Raw genomic sequence first — 14,846 nt, forward strand, 5'->3', positions numbered from 1 at the left:
TTGATCAGGCTATTTGAAGAGAAACCTCATCATATCCCATATGCCCGAGATGAGGGAACAGCCTCTTTCTAACTAACATCTGTCTTCAGTTCCAAGGCTGGAACAGATAGTGGTCATAGAAAGAGCAGAAGGTAACAAGAATAAAATAACCACAGGTAGCCCACTGAAGAATGATGGGGCTACAGGAGAACAAAACTCTGTCTTCAGACCTGTCCACAGTATTGACCTCCAATTTTTAGATATGAAGAAAATAGATTAAAAGCAAACTTTGGCTATTTGGCCTTGGCCATAATGGTCAGGCTCTCGTTCTTGGTTTTTTCCTGTGGTGCGGGGGACTGTGTGCATATAAGCACCAATCACATGCATACATGTCTACAAGTATTCCTGCATTAGTCAACATTGCCTTACAAGACATTTAACTTTAAATCCAGAAAAAAGTCAGTACCTTTAGGGTGCCCACTGTTAGAAGGTGACTAGTAATCAAAATGTCTTTAAATCTTGGCATCCAATCTGCACTGAGTGCATGTATTAGTTAGGTATGGCAGCATAACAAATCATCCAAAACTTATTAGCTCATAATTGAGATGGTCAGCCACTTAGGCTAGGCTCAGTGGGGCCATTCTTCTGTTCCCAGCTGAGCTCCTTCAGACATTTATTGTCAGCTGTTTGTTGACTAGGCAGCTGTGCTTCTGGGAGTGAGCTTCTGCTTCAAGATCTGTCAACAGGGGCACCTTGCCACTCCTCCTCATGGTATTTTATCCTCTAGGTGGCTAACATGGACTTTATTTATGGAGACAGCAGCATTCTGAAAGAAAAACAGAAGCATTCAACACCATTTGAGCCCAGGCCCCAAACTAGCCCACTGTCGTGTTCACAAGTATCTAGTGCCTTGAGCAAATAAGGCCAGCCAGATCTAGGGTTGGGAAAACAGATTCTGTATCTCAATGGGAACAGCTGTAAGAGCACCTGGCAATAGGCATGGATGGGAGGGATGAAAAATTGCTACCATTTTTGCAATCAATATCATTATGCCTTTTTTGCATATGTGGTTTATACAACTCTTTCACATCAAGAAACTTGTCCAAAGACTCAACAGCTACTAAATGGCTGGCCTGAGACTCAGTACCAACTCTTCTGACTCCAAAGCCCATGCATCAAACTCTTGGCTGCTGTAGATCCTTGTAATCCTGGAGAGAGATGCTGCTACAGTAAAAGCCAGATTTTTAAAAAATTTGTGCCCATATAGTACTATTTATGATTGGGAATAATCCTTTCAAGAAATTGCAGAAGCACAGGGTGCCTCACACCTGTAATCCTAGCAGTTTGGGAGGCTGAGATAAAAGAATCATTTGAGTTCAGGAGTTTACATGCAACCTGGGCAACATAGTAAGAACCTGTGTCCATGAAAAAAAATTAAAAAATTGGCCAGTCATGATGTTGCATGTCTGTCATCTCAGCTCCTCGGGTGGCTGAGGCAGGAGGATCGGTTAAGCCTGAAATGTTAAGGTTGCAGTGAGACATCATTGGTTGTACCACTACACTCCACCCAGAGTGATACAGAGAGAGACACTGTCTCAAAAAAATTGCAGAAGCGTTTGAATGGACATATAATAACTTTGAAAAATAGCTGAGGAATGAGTTTAGAAAATCAAAGCCCAAGAACACATTATTTATTTTCATCATAGAAAAAAGAAAAAGAAACTTTAGAGAAATCAAATTTATCAGAGTTTAATTGAGAAAAGAATGATTTGCAAATTGGGTAGCCTGTGGATCCAGAGTAGGCTCAGAGAGTCTCCAGCATAGCCACATGGTGGTGAAAAATTTATGAACAGAAAAAGCAAATTGACATACGGAAAATGGAAGCCAGGTACAGAAACAGCCAGATTGATTACAGCTTGGGAGTTGCCTTATGGTTTGAACAGTTGACGTCCTTTTACTGGCCAAAACACAGTGATTAGTACAAGAATGGGTACAGTCTATTTACATATACAGGTAGGTTTCAGTTTAGTATTTTAAATAAAAACTATTGACCAAAATTAAACATGAAAGCGGGCAGCTTTATGGTATAATTAATTTAATAATTTGTCCCTTTGGTCATCTTCTTAATTTTGAGAGATAGACCAAAACTTTAGACATTGGCCGGGCGTGATGGCTCATGGCTGTTATCCTAGCATTTTGGAAGGCTGAGGTGGGTGGATCACTTGAGGTCAGGAGTTTGAGACCAGCCTGACCAACATGGTGAAACCCTGTCTTTATTAAAAATACAAACCAATTAGCCAGGCCTGTTGGTGAGTGCCTGTAATACCAGCTACTCAGGAGGCTGAGGCAGGAGAATTTCTTGAACCCAGGAGGCAGAGGTTGCAGTGGGCTGAGATCACGACACTGTACTCCAGCATGGGCAACAGAGCGAAACTCCATCTAAAAAAAAAAAAAAAACTTGGATATTAATATCACTCTCACTATAAAAAAAGTACTTATTTAGTCTGAAATCCCACTGTGAAATAGCATAACTGTGGATTTTTTAAAGTAGAAACAAGGACTTCAGGTTATTATTATTTTTTTATTATTATTATTATTTATTTTTAAAAGAGTAGAAGGAAACTCCTTGTGTTGAAATCTGCTGTTTACCAAAACAAACAAACAAACCTGATCTGTTTTAGGATGTACCTATTTTCTTTTTTCTTTCTTTTTGTTTTTGAGATTGAGTTTCATTATTGTTGCCCAGGCTGGAGTGCAATGGTGCCATCTCAGCTCACTGCAACCTCCACCTCCCGAGTTCAAGCAATTCTCCTGTCTCAGCCTCCCAAGTAGCTGGGATTACAGGCATTTGTCACCACGCCTGCCTAATTTTGTGTTTTTAGTAGAGATGGGGTTTCACTATGTTGGTCAGGTTGGTCTTGAACTCCAGACATCAGGTGATCCACCCACCTCAGCCTCCCAAAGTGCTGGGATTACAGGCGTGAGCCACTGTGCCCGGTCCTACCTATTTTCTGAAATTTTCAATTTGATTATATCACATTTAGCATGAGTGACTTACTTTTTTTGTTTTGTTTTTCTGTTTGAACCTAGTACACAAGCTAAGAATGATGGCCTCCGATAAATTTGTTTAAAAAATTCTCCCATTTTGGCAAAGTTCTCACATAGTAGATCAGAGTGTAAAAAAACTCAGGATCTTAGTGCCACTGTCAATTTCCATCATTTTTGGGTTTTGTCCATATTATGTCATTCATAGGTTATGGTGTCTTCATATGTCTCAATTGTTGTCATTCTAGTTAAAGAGAGACCATTTGTCATTCTAGAGATGATTCATGCATGATAACATTTATAACTTTTGAGAGAATACAGTGCAGTAGGGAGACTAGCATTTTGAGTATCAGGAGGATAATACCAAGAGTTTGAAACGGGCTTTTTAGCCAGGGTCCCCATAAACAACCAACTAAAATTAAATAGATCAAATAATTAGATAGATAAATTGTCTCCATTTCAACCAATCAGCCTGTTCATTAATCCCCTACAACTGCATCTCTGTAATAACCGATGTATTTCTCTATGTGCAACTAAAAGTATTAGCAACTGCACAGATACTTCTCTGTTTATTCAGTATGTAATCTAAAAAAATTATTTAGCACAACTTTAGTAAGAAAATTTAAAATCTATTGTGGGGTGGGCATGATGGCTCACACCTATAATTCCAGCACTTTGGAAGGCCAAGGTGGGTGGATTGCTTCAGGCCAGGAGTTTGAGACCAACCTGGTCAACATGGTGAAACTCCGTCTCTACTAAAAATACAAATCAATTAGCTAGGCATGGTGTGGGCACCTGTAATCCCAGCTATCGGGGAGGCTGAGGCAAGAGAATTGCTTGAGCCTCAGCTGCAGAGGTTGCAGCGAGCTGAGATCACACCACTGCACTCCAGCCTGGGGCATACAGTGAGACTCCGTCTTAAAAAAAAAAAAAGTGTATAGTGTAACCATAGCCTTTACAGTGTAATCTGCTATAGAACTCTATTATGAGGAATAAATTTCTAACCATTGCCTCATTTACTCTAAACTAAGGGAAAAATGATGTAACAAATGATGGTTATTCAGACCAGTAATGGCCTCCTAGCAATGCTCTTTATCCTATTCTGAATAAGTTTTCTTTAACTTACAAAGTAGGTTAAAAACAGTGGATCAGTATTCTGTTTCTAATATTATGAGGCAACAAATGTCCCATTAAAATTTCTCACCCACTTTGGCCCTTCATCTTTATATATAATGTTGGCTGCAAAATCTTCTACATATAAGATTACCCCATGAGTGCACACAAGAGACCCCTCTTTTATTCCTGTTTGTAGAACCATTTTAAAAATGTGAGCTAACACTCTCATAACAGCAGAGATGTCTTGATTTTTGATCTTATGAAAAAAGCTATCTACATCAAGGTTTTCATCTGCTTTTGAGGAGAAACTTCCCTAGTTAGCTTTACCTTAAGATCTCCTATGGGTATACAATTGCAGGAATTTAGAGGGGCGCTTCTAAGTTGTGAGATTATGAACCCAAGGTTCAAGATCTTGAAGTCTTGCTTCAGTGTAGATGGCAGGCCAACTCATCCTCTGGGTTCTAGATTATAAAGCGTTTTACTGTCCTCGGTCAGTAAACTATTAAAGGCTTTCTTCACCTGGTGAAAATACACCTTGTCATAATGCATTAAAGCCTTGTTGCATTTAGTAATATTAGACTTCAGTAACAGAAGATACATGAGGTTCTGTTAGATGCATAGGCCTTCCAATGACGATTTTATAAGGGCCAACATATTTTTTCACTCTCAGTGAATCTGATTGTTCTCAATCTGCAATTATGAAAGCAATCCAGTAAATTTAATTAGCATTGCACAATACTATTGTATCTGTAATACCTTATTTAACAGTTTCACAACTTGCTTAGTGAAATAAGTATCTTTATCGATAGAGACTTTTTAGAAATATCCCATGAGGCAAACATATTTCCTTATATCCCTTTAGATACTGTTATAACATCAGCCTTCTTGCATGAGAAAGCTTTTACACTACCAGAGAACATGCACTGAAAATAGCAATTGAATAAAATTTCTGTATAAATGCTTAAATAGCCCATCAGGTAGCAGAAATGTACATGAAGTTTGGATTGTCTTCTCAGGATTATATGTTTGACAAGAAAACATTGGTCTTAACCTATTTTAGTAATTTATTTTATAATAATCACCACACACACACACACACACACACACACACACTTAATTTATATTCTTAATTACCTCGTAGATGGGCCAAGAGATATTTCCCAATGCCCCCTGTAGATAGGGCTCAGAATCATCAAAAAAGTCACATAACCTAGGGGCTAGGCCCAGCTGTATGTCACAATTACCCTAGTTGGCAGAGCCTTGATATGAGAGGAGAGTCATGTCACTTGGGTGCTGTGCACAACGATTTGTCACAATTATCTCTGCAAGAAAAGCCCAGGTATGGGAGACACACCACCTGGTTGCTGAACCCAGAGATATGTCACAGTCTTCTGTGTGGGCATGGAGCAGCCAGAAGAGGAGAGTCACACCTCCAAAGTGATGGATGCAGAGATCTGTCTCAAGGTCTCCTGTGGGCAGAGCCTAGGCAAGTAACACAGAGTTACTGATGTCATATCTGGCCAGGCTCGGTGGCTCATGCCTGTAATCCCAGCAGTATGGGAGGCCAAGGTGGGCGGATCAGCTGAGGTCAGGAGTTTGAGACCAGCCTGCAACATGGTGAAACCCCATCTCTACTGAAAATACAAATATTAGCTGGGTGTGGTGTCACACAACTATAGTCCTAGCTTCTTGGGAGGGCTGAGGCAGGAGAATCGCTTGAACCTGGGAGCCGAGATCACGCCACTGCACACCAGTTTGGATGACAAAGCAAGACTCCATCTGAAAAAAAACAAAATAGTCCTATCAAAAAAATTTTAGTATTGGCTGATTTAGCATAATATGTTAAAATACATTGCCCATTGGAATACACATAGAGTATTTTCTAATAATTAATTCTTGTTTTGCCTGGGTTAACAGTTTTATAAGAGTCAGTTTCTTAATTAGGATTCAAACAATGCTTACCTAGTCTAAACAATATGATCCCAAAACGATCAGAAAGCTGTACTCAACTTGTCTGGGCCCTTTCCATCTTTTCATGAACCTTCTTAGAGACACAGTACTCTAGGATTTTACAAGCTTTTCAGGTTTTTAGAAATGAAATCAGAATTAAACCATTAACTGTGGAAATGACTTAAATGATTATAAAGAAACAAATTTAAAAAGTTGATTGTATCTGTGGCCTATAATAATTTATCATAATAACCATAATTAAAATGACTAGCATATACTCAAGTATATTAGATTTTAAATAATTTCATATAAGTTTGAAATAAATATTAATCACATATTTATTAAAATATAAGTTGATTGGGAGGCCGAGGTGGGTGGATCACGAGGTCAGGAGATTGAGACCATCCTGGCTAACATGGTGAAACCCTGTCTCTACTAAAAAATACAAAAAATTAGCCAGGCGTGGTGGCACACACCTCTAGTCCCAGCTACTCAGGAGGCTGAGGCAGGAGAATGGCGTGAACCCGGGAGGCAGAGCTTGCAGTGAGCCGAGATCATGCCACTGCACTCCAGCCTGGGTGACAGAGTGAGACTCCATCTCCAAAAAACAAAAACAAAAAAAAAATAAGTTGAAGAAGGAGAAAGTCAAACATTTTTATTTTGTATTTTTAAATTTTTTCTATTGTTTGAGATTGAAATTTTTTATTTTTAAAATTATTCATTTAATTTTTTATTATTCTGTCACCCAGGCTGGAGTGCAGTGGTGTGATCTCAGCTCACTGCAACCTCCACATTCCAGGTTCAAGTGATTCTCCTGCCTCAGACTCCCAAGTAGCTGGGACTACAGGTGCATGCCACCACATCTGGGTAATTTTTTATTTTTGGTAGACTTGGGTTTCACCATGTTGGCCAGGCTGGTCTTTAACTCTTGACCTCAAGCAATCTGTCCCCCTCAGCCTCCCAAAGTGCTGGGATTGCAGGTGTGAGCCACCATGCCTCGCCCAAACATCGTTTTTAATTTGACGATGCTTCGTATGTAATTTAACATATCAAGTTATTCTGTTTATTATTCTTCTAGATGCTGCATTGGCCCTCTGTAGCATCCAAAAGTCAGGAGTTAAAAAAAAAAGACAATTTTTAGGCTGAAATTTGATTTTGGGAAGCCTGTAAAATATGACAAAGGGTTAAAATACTTTTTGATATTTGTCAGCTGTTTATGATTTTCAACACTGACTAGAACTACTGTGCCTGAAACAACTTTTTACATTGAAATCAAGTGACTATAGACATATCTGCTAAAAAGACATTTTATTCTGCTGCAATTTAGCAAAATAGCTGAGTATATCTTGAAGGTGTCTCTTTTTTTTATTTTTTGAGATGGAGTCTCGCTCTGTCACCCAGGCTAGAGTGCAGTGCCACGATCTTGGCTCACTGAAACCTCCTCCTCCAGGATTCAAACAATCCTGCAACCTCAGGCTCCCAAGTACAGCTGCATGCCACCACACCAAGCTAATTTTTGTATTTTTGGTAGAGACAGAGTTTCACCATGTTGGCCAGGATGGTCTCAATCTCTTGACCTTGTGATTCGCCTGCCTTAGCCTCCCAAAGTGCGGGATCACAGGTGTGAGCCACCGCGCCCAGCCATCTTTTGATTTTTACAATGGCAGAGCTGCTTTTCAAGATCCCAAATTCAGAAGCAGCCATGGGGGACAAATCTTAGCAGCACACATGGAAATTACACACAGTGAATGCATCCCCCACCATAAACCAATTGTTTTTACCCCAGTTTGCATGTAAAAATCACCTGGGGGGTGATTTTAAAATCCCCCAAACACAGGTTGCCACACACCAATTAAATCAGAATTCCTGGAGTGGAATCCGGGCAACAGTGGGGTGATCTAGGTGATGACAGAGTGCAGCCAAGCTCAAAGCCACTGCTGTAAACCCACTTTTAGGTGACCTAGTTGCAAATTATTTCTCAAATGAATGTAAAAATGTTTGCCGCTAAGTCATGGCCTTTCAGTCTTACCAGAATTACCAAATTATTATTCTTTGTAGAACCAACCCTGCTATTGGTTTTGTTCCTAAATCAACCAAGCTCCATATATACTGAGTGCACCCTATGTGCAACACACTGTGCTAGGTGCCCTGGCATTAGTGTTCATTACTGTTACGGAAAAATTTTCTGGAAAAAAGGTTGCATTTCCCCAAAATTAAAAACATGCTACATACCAGACTGAGGCAAACATGAAAACAGCTATTGTCTTGCACAAAGGTTAGGGATTTAATACTCCCTTTGAAATATTAAAATCTGTATGATCATGTCCTGAGTGATTCTGTTCCACCATAAAACAACAATAACAAAAAATGCTACCATCATTCTGAGATACTGAATTAGCATTTTGTGCAAATATGTACTATGTAATCTATTATTGATATATATAATGCATACAAAAATAAATGCACAAAGCATTCATTCATATAATGCTCAATAAATTGTTTCAAAGAATACACTTGTGTAATCAGAAAATGAAACTAGGCTGGGTGGGGTGGCTCATGTCTGTAATCCTAGCACTTTGGGGAGGCCGAGGAGGGCGGATCACTTGAACTCAGGAGTTTGAGACTAGCCTGTGCAATATGGCAAGCCCCTGTCTCTGCTTTAAAAAAATACAAGAGAGCCAGGCTTGGTGGTACATGCTTGTGGTCCCAGCTGCTCATGAGGCTGAGGTGGGAGGATTACTTGAGCCCAGGGGGTAGAGGTTGCAGTGAGCTGAGATCACACCCCTGCATTCTAGCCTAGCCGACAGAGTGAGACCTTGTCTTTAAAATAAAATAAAATAAAATAAGTCTCATTCACGTTCGAACAATTACTTTCTTTTTTCTTCTCCAACAATAACCATAATCTTAAGTTAACATTGTAGATCAATTTTGTGTTTTTATTCGTGTTCTATTATAAAAACTTATACATATGCAAAACAACAATAACAAAAATAATTTAATAGACCTGTCATGAAGCTTCAACAACTACTAATCTTGTGCCATTCTGGTTTCACCTATTCTTCTCTACTTCAGTCAGCCCTGGTCAACTCATTGCCCACCCTCCATTATTTTCTTCAGTTTTGATTTTGTGATGTCAAACGTACATACATTGAAAGGCACAAATCCTAACTAAAGATTTTAAACAAACAAATATACCCATATGACCTTCATATCTTTTAATAATAAATAAAATATTTTCCTTCTCTATTAATAGAATTTATAATAAAATGATAGAATACTTTTATTAGTCTCAGATAATTCCCTCCTGCTTTTTTCAGACAATTTTATTCTCTACCAAGGCTATCTGATAATTTTTTTTAACCATTAGTTCATTTTTCCAGACGTTATACAATTTGTATTATTTTATTTCAAGCTTGTCTCAGCAGGTTTATGAGATTCATCCAGGGTGTGTGCTTCAGTAGTTTGTTTCTTTCTATGGCTGAGTAGTCTTCCCTTGCAGGAATGAGCTACAATTTGTTTATTCATCTTCATAGACATGGACATTTGGGTTGTTTTCTGCTTTAACCAATTATTACTAAAAGGTCTGCAAACATTCTTGTACAAATACTTTTTGATATATAATTTAATTTCTTTATTAGCATTTAAGTGACAACTTTACATTTTTTAGTGGTTTCTTCAGGGATAACCATATGCATCTTTAACATATCACAATCTACCTAAATACTGTACAATTGTAATAAATGTAAAATATGAAGTCCTTGCTATTCATGAGCTTTAGTTACCTCCTTTTATTTTTGTGATATTCATAAATTTTACATCTACACATTCTATATCTCACAATAGTTACATTATAACTTTTCCTTTAAATAGTCATAAGTCTTATAAAGAAATTAAGAGAAAATGGTATTTATAAATATTCAGAGGCAGATACTTTGAGCTATGTAAATACACTGTTTCTCCTTTAAATTTTACCCACAATTTCTGCATTCTTTTTTTTTTTTAAGATGGAGTCTTGCTCTGTTGCCAGGCTGGAGTGCAGTGGCACGATCTCAGCTCACTGCAAACTCTGACTCCTTGGTTCAAGTGATTCTCCTGCCTCAGCCTTCTGAGTAGCTGGGAACACAGGCATGCGTCACCATGCCCAGCTAATTTTTGTATTTTTAGTAGAGATGGGGTTTCACCATGTTGGCCAGGATGGACTTGATCTCCTGACCTCGTGATCCACCTGCTTTGGCCTCCCAAAGTGCTGGGATTACAGGCATGAGCCATGGTGTCCATCCAATTTCTTCATTCTTCAATACATCTCATATACAGTAATTATTACTGTGGTGTCCTAGTAGTGATTTCGTATTTTGCATTAACCGTCTACATTGATTAGTACTTAGAATTCTGTTAAAAAGATTTTCTTTTTCTTGTTCTTCTTTCCTTTATTTCTTATATATTTTGTCTATATCTGCATGGACTCATGTATAGCTCTTTTATTCTCTAGGTTATAATCCAAGGGTATTATTATTTTGTTTCTCACATTGTTTCAGCTTGGGCTGCTGGAAACTCCTTCGGGTTGTCTTCCTCTGACATGTCTCTTTCAGCTGTTCATAAAGCACTTTTTAACTTTCTAGCTTTACAAAATACTCCACCTTAAGTTTGATTTTTCACTCCAGTCCAAGAATTATCTATTTGTCCAAGTAGTGTTGCTTCCTCTTATTAAAGAATAGTACATAGAAACCATAATATGAGAGCTAGCTGTTCTCATTAATAGTGGGGTGTTACTGCTTCTGATACCTCTTAGCAGACAGAGTTTGGAAATGTGCTTATTAATATACACACATATATAAACACATCTCCCTTTCTCTCTCTTTCTGTGTGTCTCTCTGTCTCTCAAGTAATAAATTAAGAGACATGCATTTATCCAAATATTCCTGGCCAGGCATCGTGGCTCATGCCTGTAATCCCAGCATGTTGTTTAGCTCAGAATGATTCATCCTGACCCTCACAGCAGACCAGTCAGGTGGAAAGGATACAGGTAATTATGGTCCCTATTGCTTTTTATTTTTATTTTTTTTTTGAGACAGAGTCTCTCTCCCTCACCCAGGCTGGAGTGCAGTGGTGCAATCTCAGCTCTTTGAAACCTCTGCTTGCTGGGTTCAAGTGATTCTCCTGCCTCAGCCTCCTGAGTAGCTGGGACTATGAGCACACACTACCACATCCCCCTAATTTTTATATTTTTAGTAGAGACAGGGTTTTGTCATGCTGGCCAGGATGATATCAAATTCCTGACCTCAGTTGATCCACCCACCTTGGCCTCCCCAACTGCTAGGATTACAGGAGTGAGCTACCATGCCCAGACAGTCCTTATAACATTTATTGTCTGATTGTTCATTGCTAGTTTAGTTTAAAAAGTTGACTTTTGTTTATTGAAGCTGTACATAATGAACTTGCTAAATTCACTTGTAAATTCTTATAGATTTGCTACAAAAGACAATCATTATGTGTAAATAACCATTTTATTTCTTCCTATTAAAATTTTTTTTTTCTTACCTTATTGCGCTGGCTGGGATCTCCAGTGAAATGTAATAGAATCAATAATAGCAGGCATCCTTGTCTTTTTCCTGATCTTAGAGGAGAAACTTTTAGTAGTTTACAATTGAGAATTATAATGCCTGGCAAGGCACAGTGGCTCATGCCTGTAATCCCAGCACTTTGGGATGCCAAGGTGCATGGATAACTTGAGGCCAGGAGTTTGAGACGAGCCTGGCCAACATGGTGAAACCCCATCTCTACTAAAAATACAAAAATTAGGTCAGACATGATGACTCACACCTGTAATCCCAGCACTTTGGGAGGCCAAGGTGGGCAGATCACAAGGACAGGAGATCAAGACCATCCTGGCTAACATGGTGAAACCCTGTCTCTACTAAAAACACACACACAAAAATTAGCTGGGCATGGTAGCAGGTACCTGTAGTCCCAGCTACTTGGGAGGCTGAGGCAGGAGAATGGCATGAACCCAGGAGATGGAGCTTGCAGTGAGCCAAGATTGTGCCACTGCACTCCAGCCTGGGTGACACAGCGAGACTCTGTCTCAAAAAAACAAACAAAAAACCCCCACAAAAATTAGTGGTACATAACTGTAATCCCAGCTACTTGGGAATCTGACACAGGAGAATCATTTGATCCCAGAGGTGGAGGTTGCAGTGAGCTGAGGTCGCACCACTGCACTCCAGCCTGGGCAACAGAGTGAGACTCTGCCAAAAAACACACACAAAAAATTTATGATACTTACTGTAGATAGTCTAAAAGTAGGTACCTTTTATTAAATTAAGTAAGGTGTCTTTCATTCTAGATTGTTACTTTTTAGAAAATTACGAATCGGCATACAATTTTTTTTTTTTGAGATGGAGTCTTGCTGTGTCACCCAGGCTTGAGTGCAGTGGTGCGATCACAGCTCACTGTAGCCTCTGCCTCCTGGGTTCAAGCAATTCTCCTGCGTCAGCCTCCCAAGTAGCTGGGATTACAGATGCTGCCGCCATGCCCAGCTAATTTTTTTTTTTTTTTTTTGTATTTTTAGTAGAGATGGGGTTTCACCATGTTGACCAGGCTGGTCTTGAAGTCCTGACCTCATGATCTGCCCACCTTGGCCTCCCAAAGTGCTGGGATTACAGACGTGAGCCACCACGTGCAGTCAGTGTTCAATTTTTAAAAATGCTTTTCCTACATCTGTTAAGATAATCTTGTAGATTTTTCTACTTATTCTGTTAATGAAATAATTTCATGAGCGGTTCTCAACCAAGGGTAATTTTTCTCCCTAGAGAGCATTTGGCTATGTCTGGAGACATTTTGATTGGCTCAGTTGGGTGTGTGTCTGTGCTACTGGCATCTAGTGGGTAGAAGCCAGGGGTGGTGACAAACATTCTACAATGCACAGAATGTCTCCCCACAACAAAGAATATTCAACCAAAATTGTTAATAGTATTGAGGTGTGGAAACCCTAATTCACATAGCTTAATCTTTGAGTGTTAAATGGAACTTTTCTTTTGAAAATAAAAGCAACTTGGTTGTGATATATTCTTTTTATATATCATTGTATCTAATTTTGTAATTTGTTTATAATTTGTATATCTATGTTCATGAGAGAGACAGGCCTATAATTTTTCTTTCACATAATGTCCTTGTCAAGTTTTGTCATTAAGAGTTCTTTTGTTCTCATAAAATGAATTAGAATATGTTCTCTCTTTTTCAATTTTCTGGAAGAATTTGTGTAAGATAGATGCACTCTCTGCCTTCCTTTACAATCAGACCTGCCTCTGGTCACCTTTTCAACTCCATAAGTCATTTATGTCCTTTGACCCTAAGACATTTGCTGACCAAACAGTATTAGTATTTCTTAAAGATCAGAGCTCACTTGAGCCTACTGGATTTCTGCAGGAATGGAGACAGGTAAAGACTCACCTTAGCCTCAGGCTTAAGTATGTTTTTATTTATTTTTATTTTTTTAATTTTTGAGACAGAGTCTCACTCTGTCACCCAGGCTGGAGTGCAGTGGCATGATCTTTGCTCACTGCAACATCCACCTCCCAGGTTCAAGTGATTCTCCTGCCTCAGCCTCCCGAGTAGCTGGGAATACAGGCATGTGCCACCATGCCCAGCTAATTTTTTGTATTTTTAGTAGAGATGGGGTTTCACCATGTTACCCAGGATGATCTCGATCTCCTGACCTCAAGATCTACCCTGTAGGCCTCCCCAAGTGCAGGGATTACAGGTGTGAGCCACTGAGCCTGGCAGTATGTTTTTATTTTTTATTTTTTTGAGACAGAGTCTCACTTTGTCACCCAGGCTGGAGAGCAGTGGTGCAATTTTGGCTCACTCTAACCTCCGCCTTCTGGGTTCAAGCGATTCTCCAGCCTCAGCCTCCCGAGTAGCTGGGATTACAGGTGTGTGCCACCACGCAGGGCTAATTTTTATATTTTTAGTAGGGACGGGGTTTTGCCATGTTGGCCAGACTGGTCTTGAACTCCTGACCTCAGGTGGTCTGCCCCCTTTGGCCTCCCAAAGTGCTGAGATTACAGGCATGAGCCACTGTGGCTGGCAAGGCCTAAGTTTTGTACTCTTGTCTATAGTACCTTGGGTAGGAACCCTATGGGAAGAGCAAGGCAGGATGAAGCCTTCCTTGGGATGTTGGCCATAACACTATCACAGCAGTGATGAAATCTTACCTTCAGCCACTCCCATCCAATGTGTTTTCTGTTGTTAACTAAATATTCAGCTCCTTTCTTGGGGTGGAATGTCTTTTAGTTTATTCTACACCTTGACTGTCACAGGGGGTGAGTAATAGGGGAGAACACAGGTTTTTGGATGAGATAAACCTGGGTCAAATTCCAGTTTTGCCACTATTAGTAGAGTTACCCCTAACAAAACATTTAGCTGTTTACTCATCTGTGGAGTGGGACTCATAATGTCTACTTGTGTGGGTTAAGAAGACAAAAATTCATTAACCTATTTCCCATTTGCACTGAGAATACTCATGTTTCTAATCCTAATGTGACATCATATACAATTCTGTTACATTAGGATTAGAGACAAGTTCTGTTCAGAAATAACTTCACAAACAGTTTTTATATTTTATTTTCAAGATAAAAATCATTCAGATTTGCTTCAGCCTCAAATAGGATGTTCATGTAAAATTAAATGAGCACTGGCAACCAGCTGCACCTTTTCTCCTAAATGGGAAATGTGTTAAGTGGTTTAGATGGCTCACA

The sequence above is a fragment of the Pongo abelii genome, chromosome 20 (assembly GCF_028885655.2).
Source record: "Pongo abelii isolate AG06213 chromosome 20, NHGRI_mPonAbe1-v2.0_pri, whole genome shotgun sequence".
NCBI lineage: Eukaryota > Metazoa > Chordata > Mammalia > Primates > Hominidae > Pongo > Pongo abelii.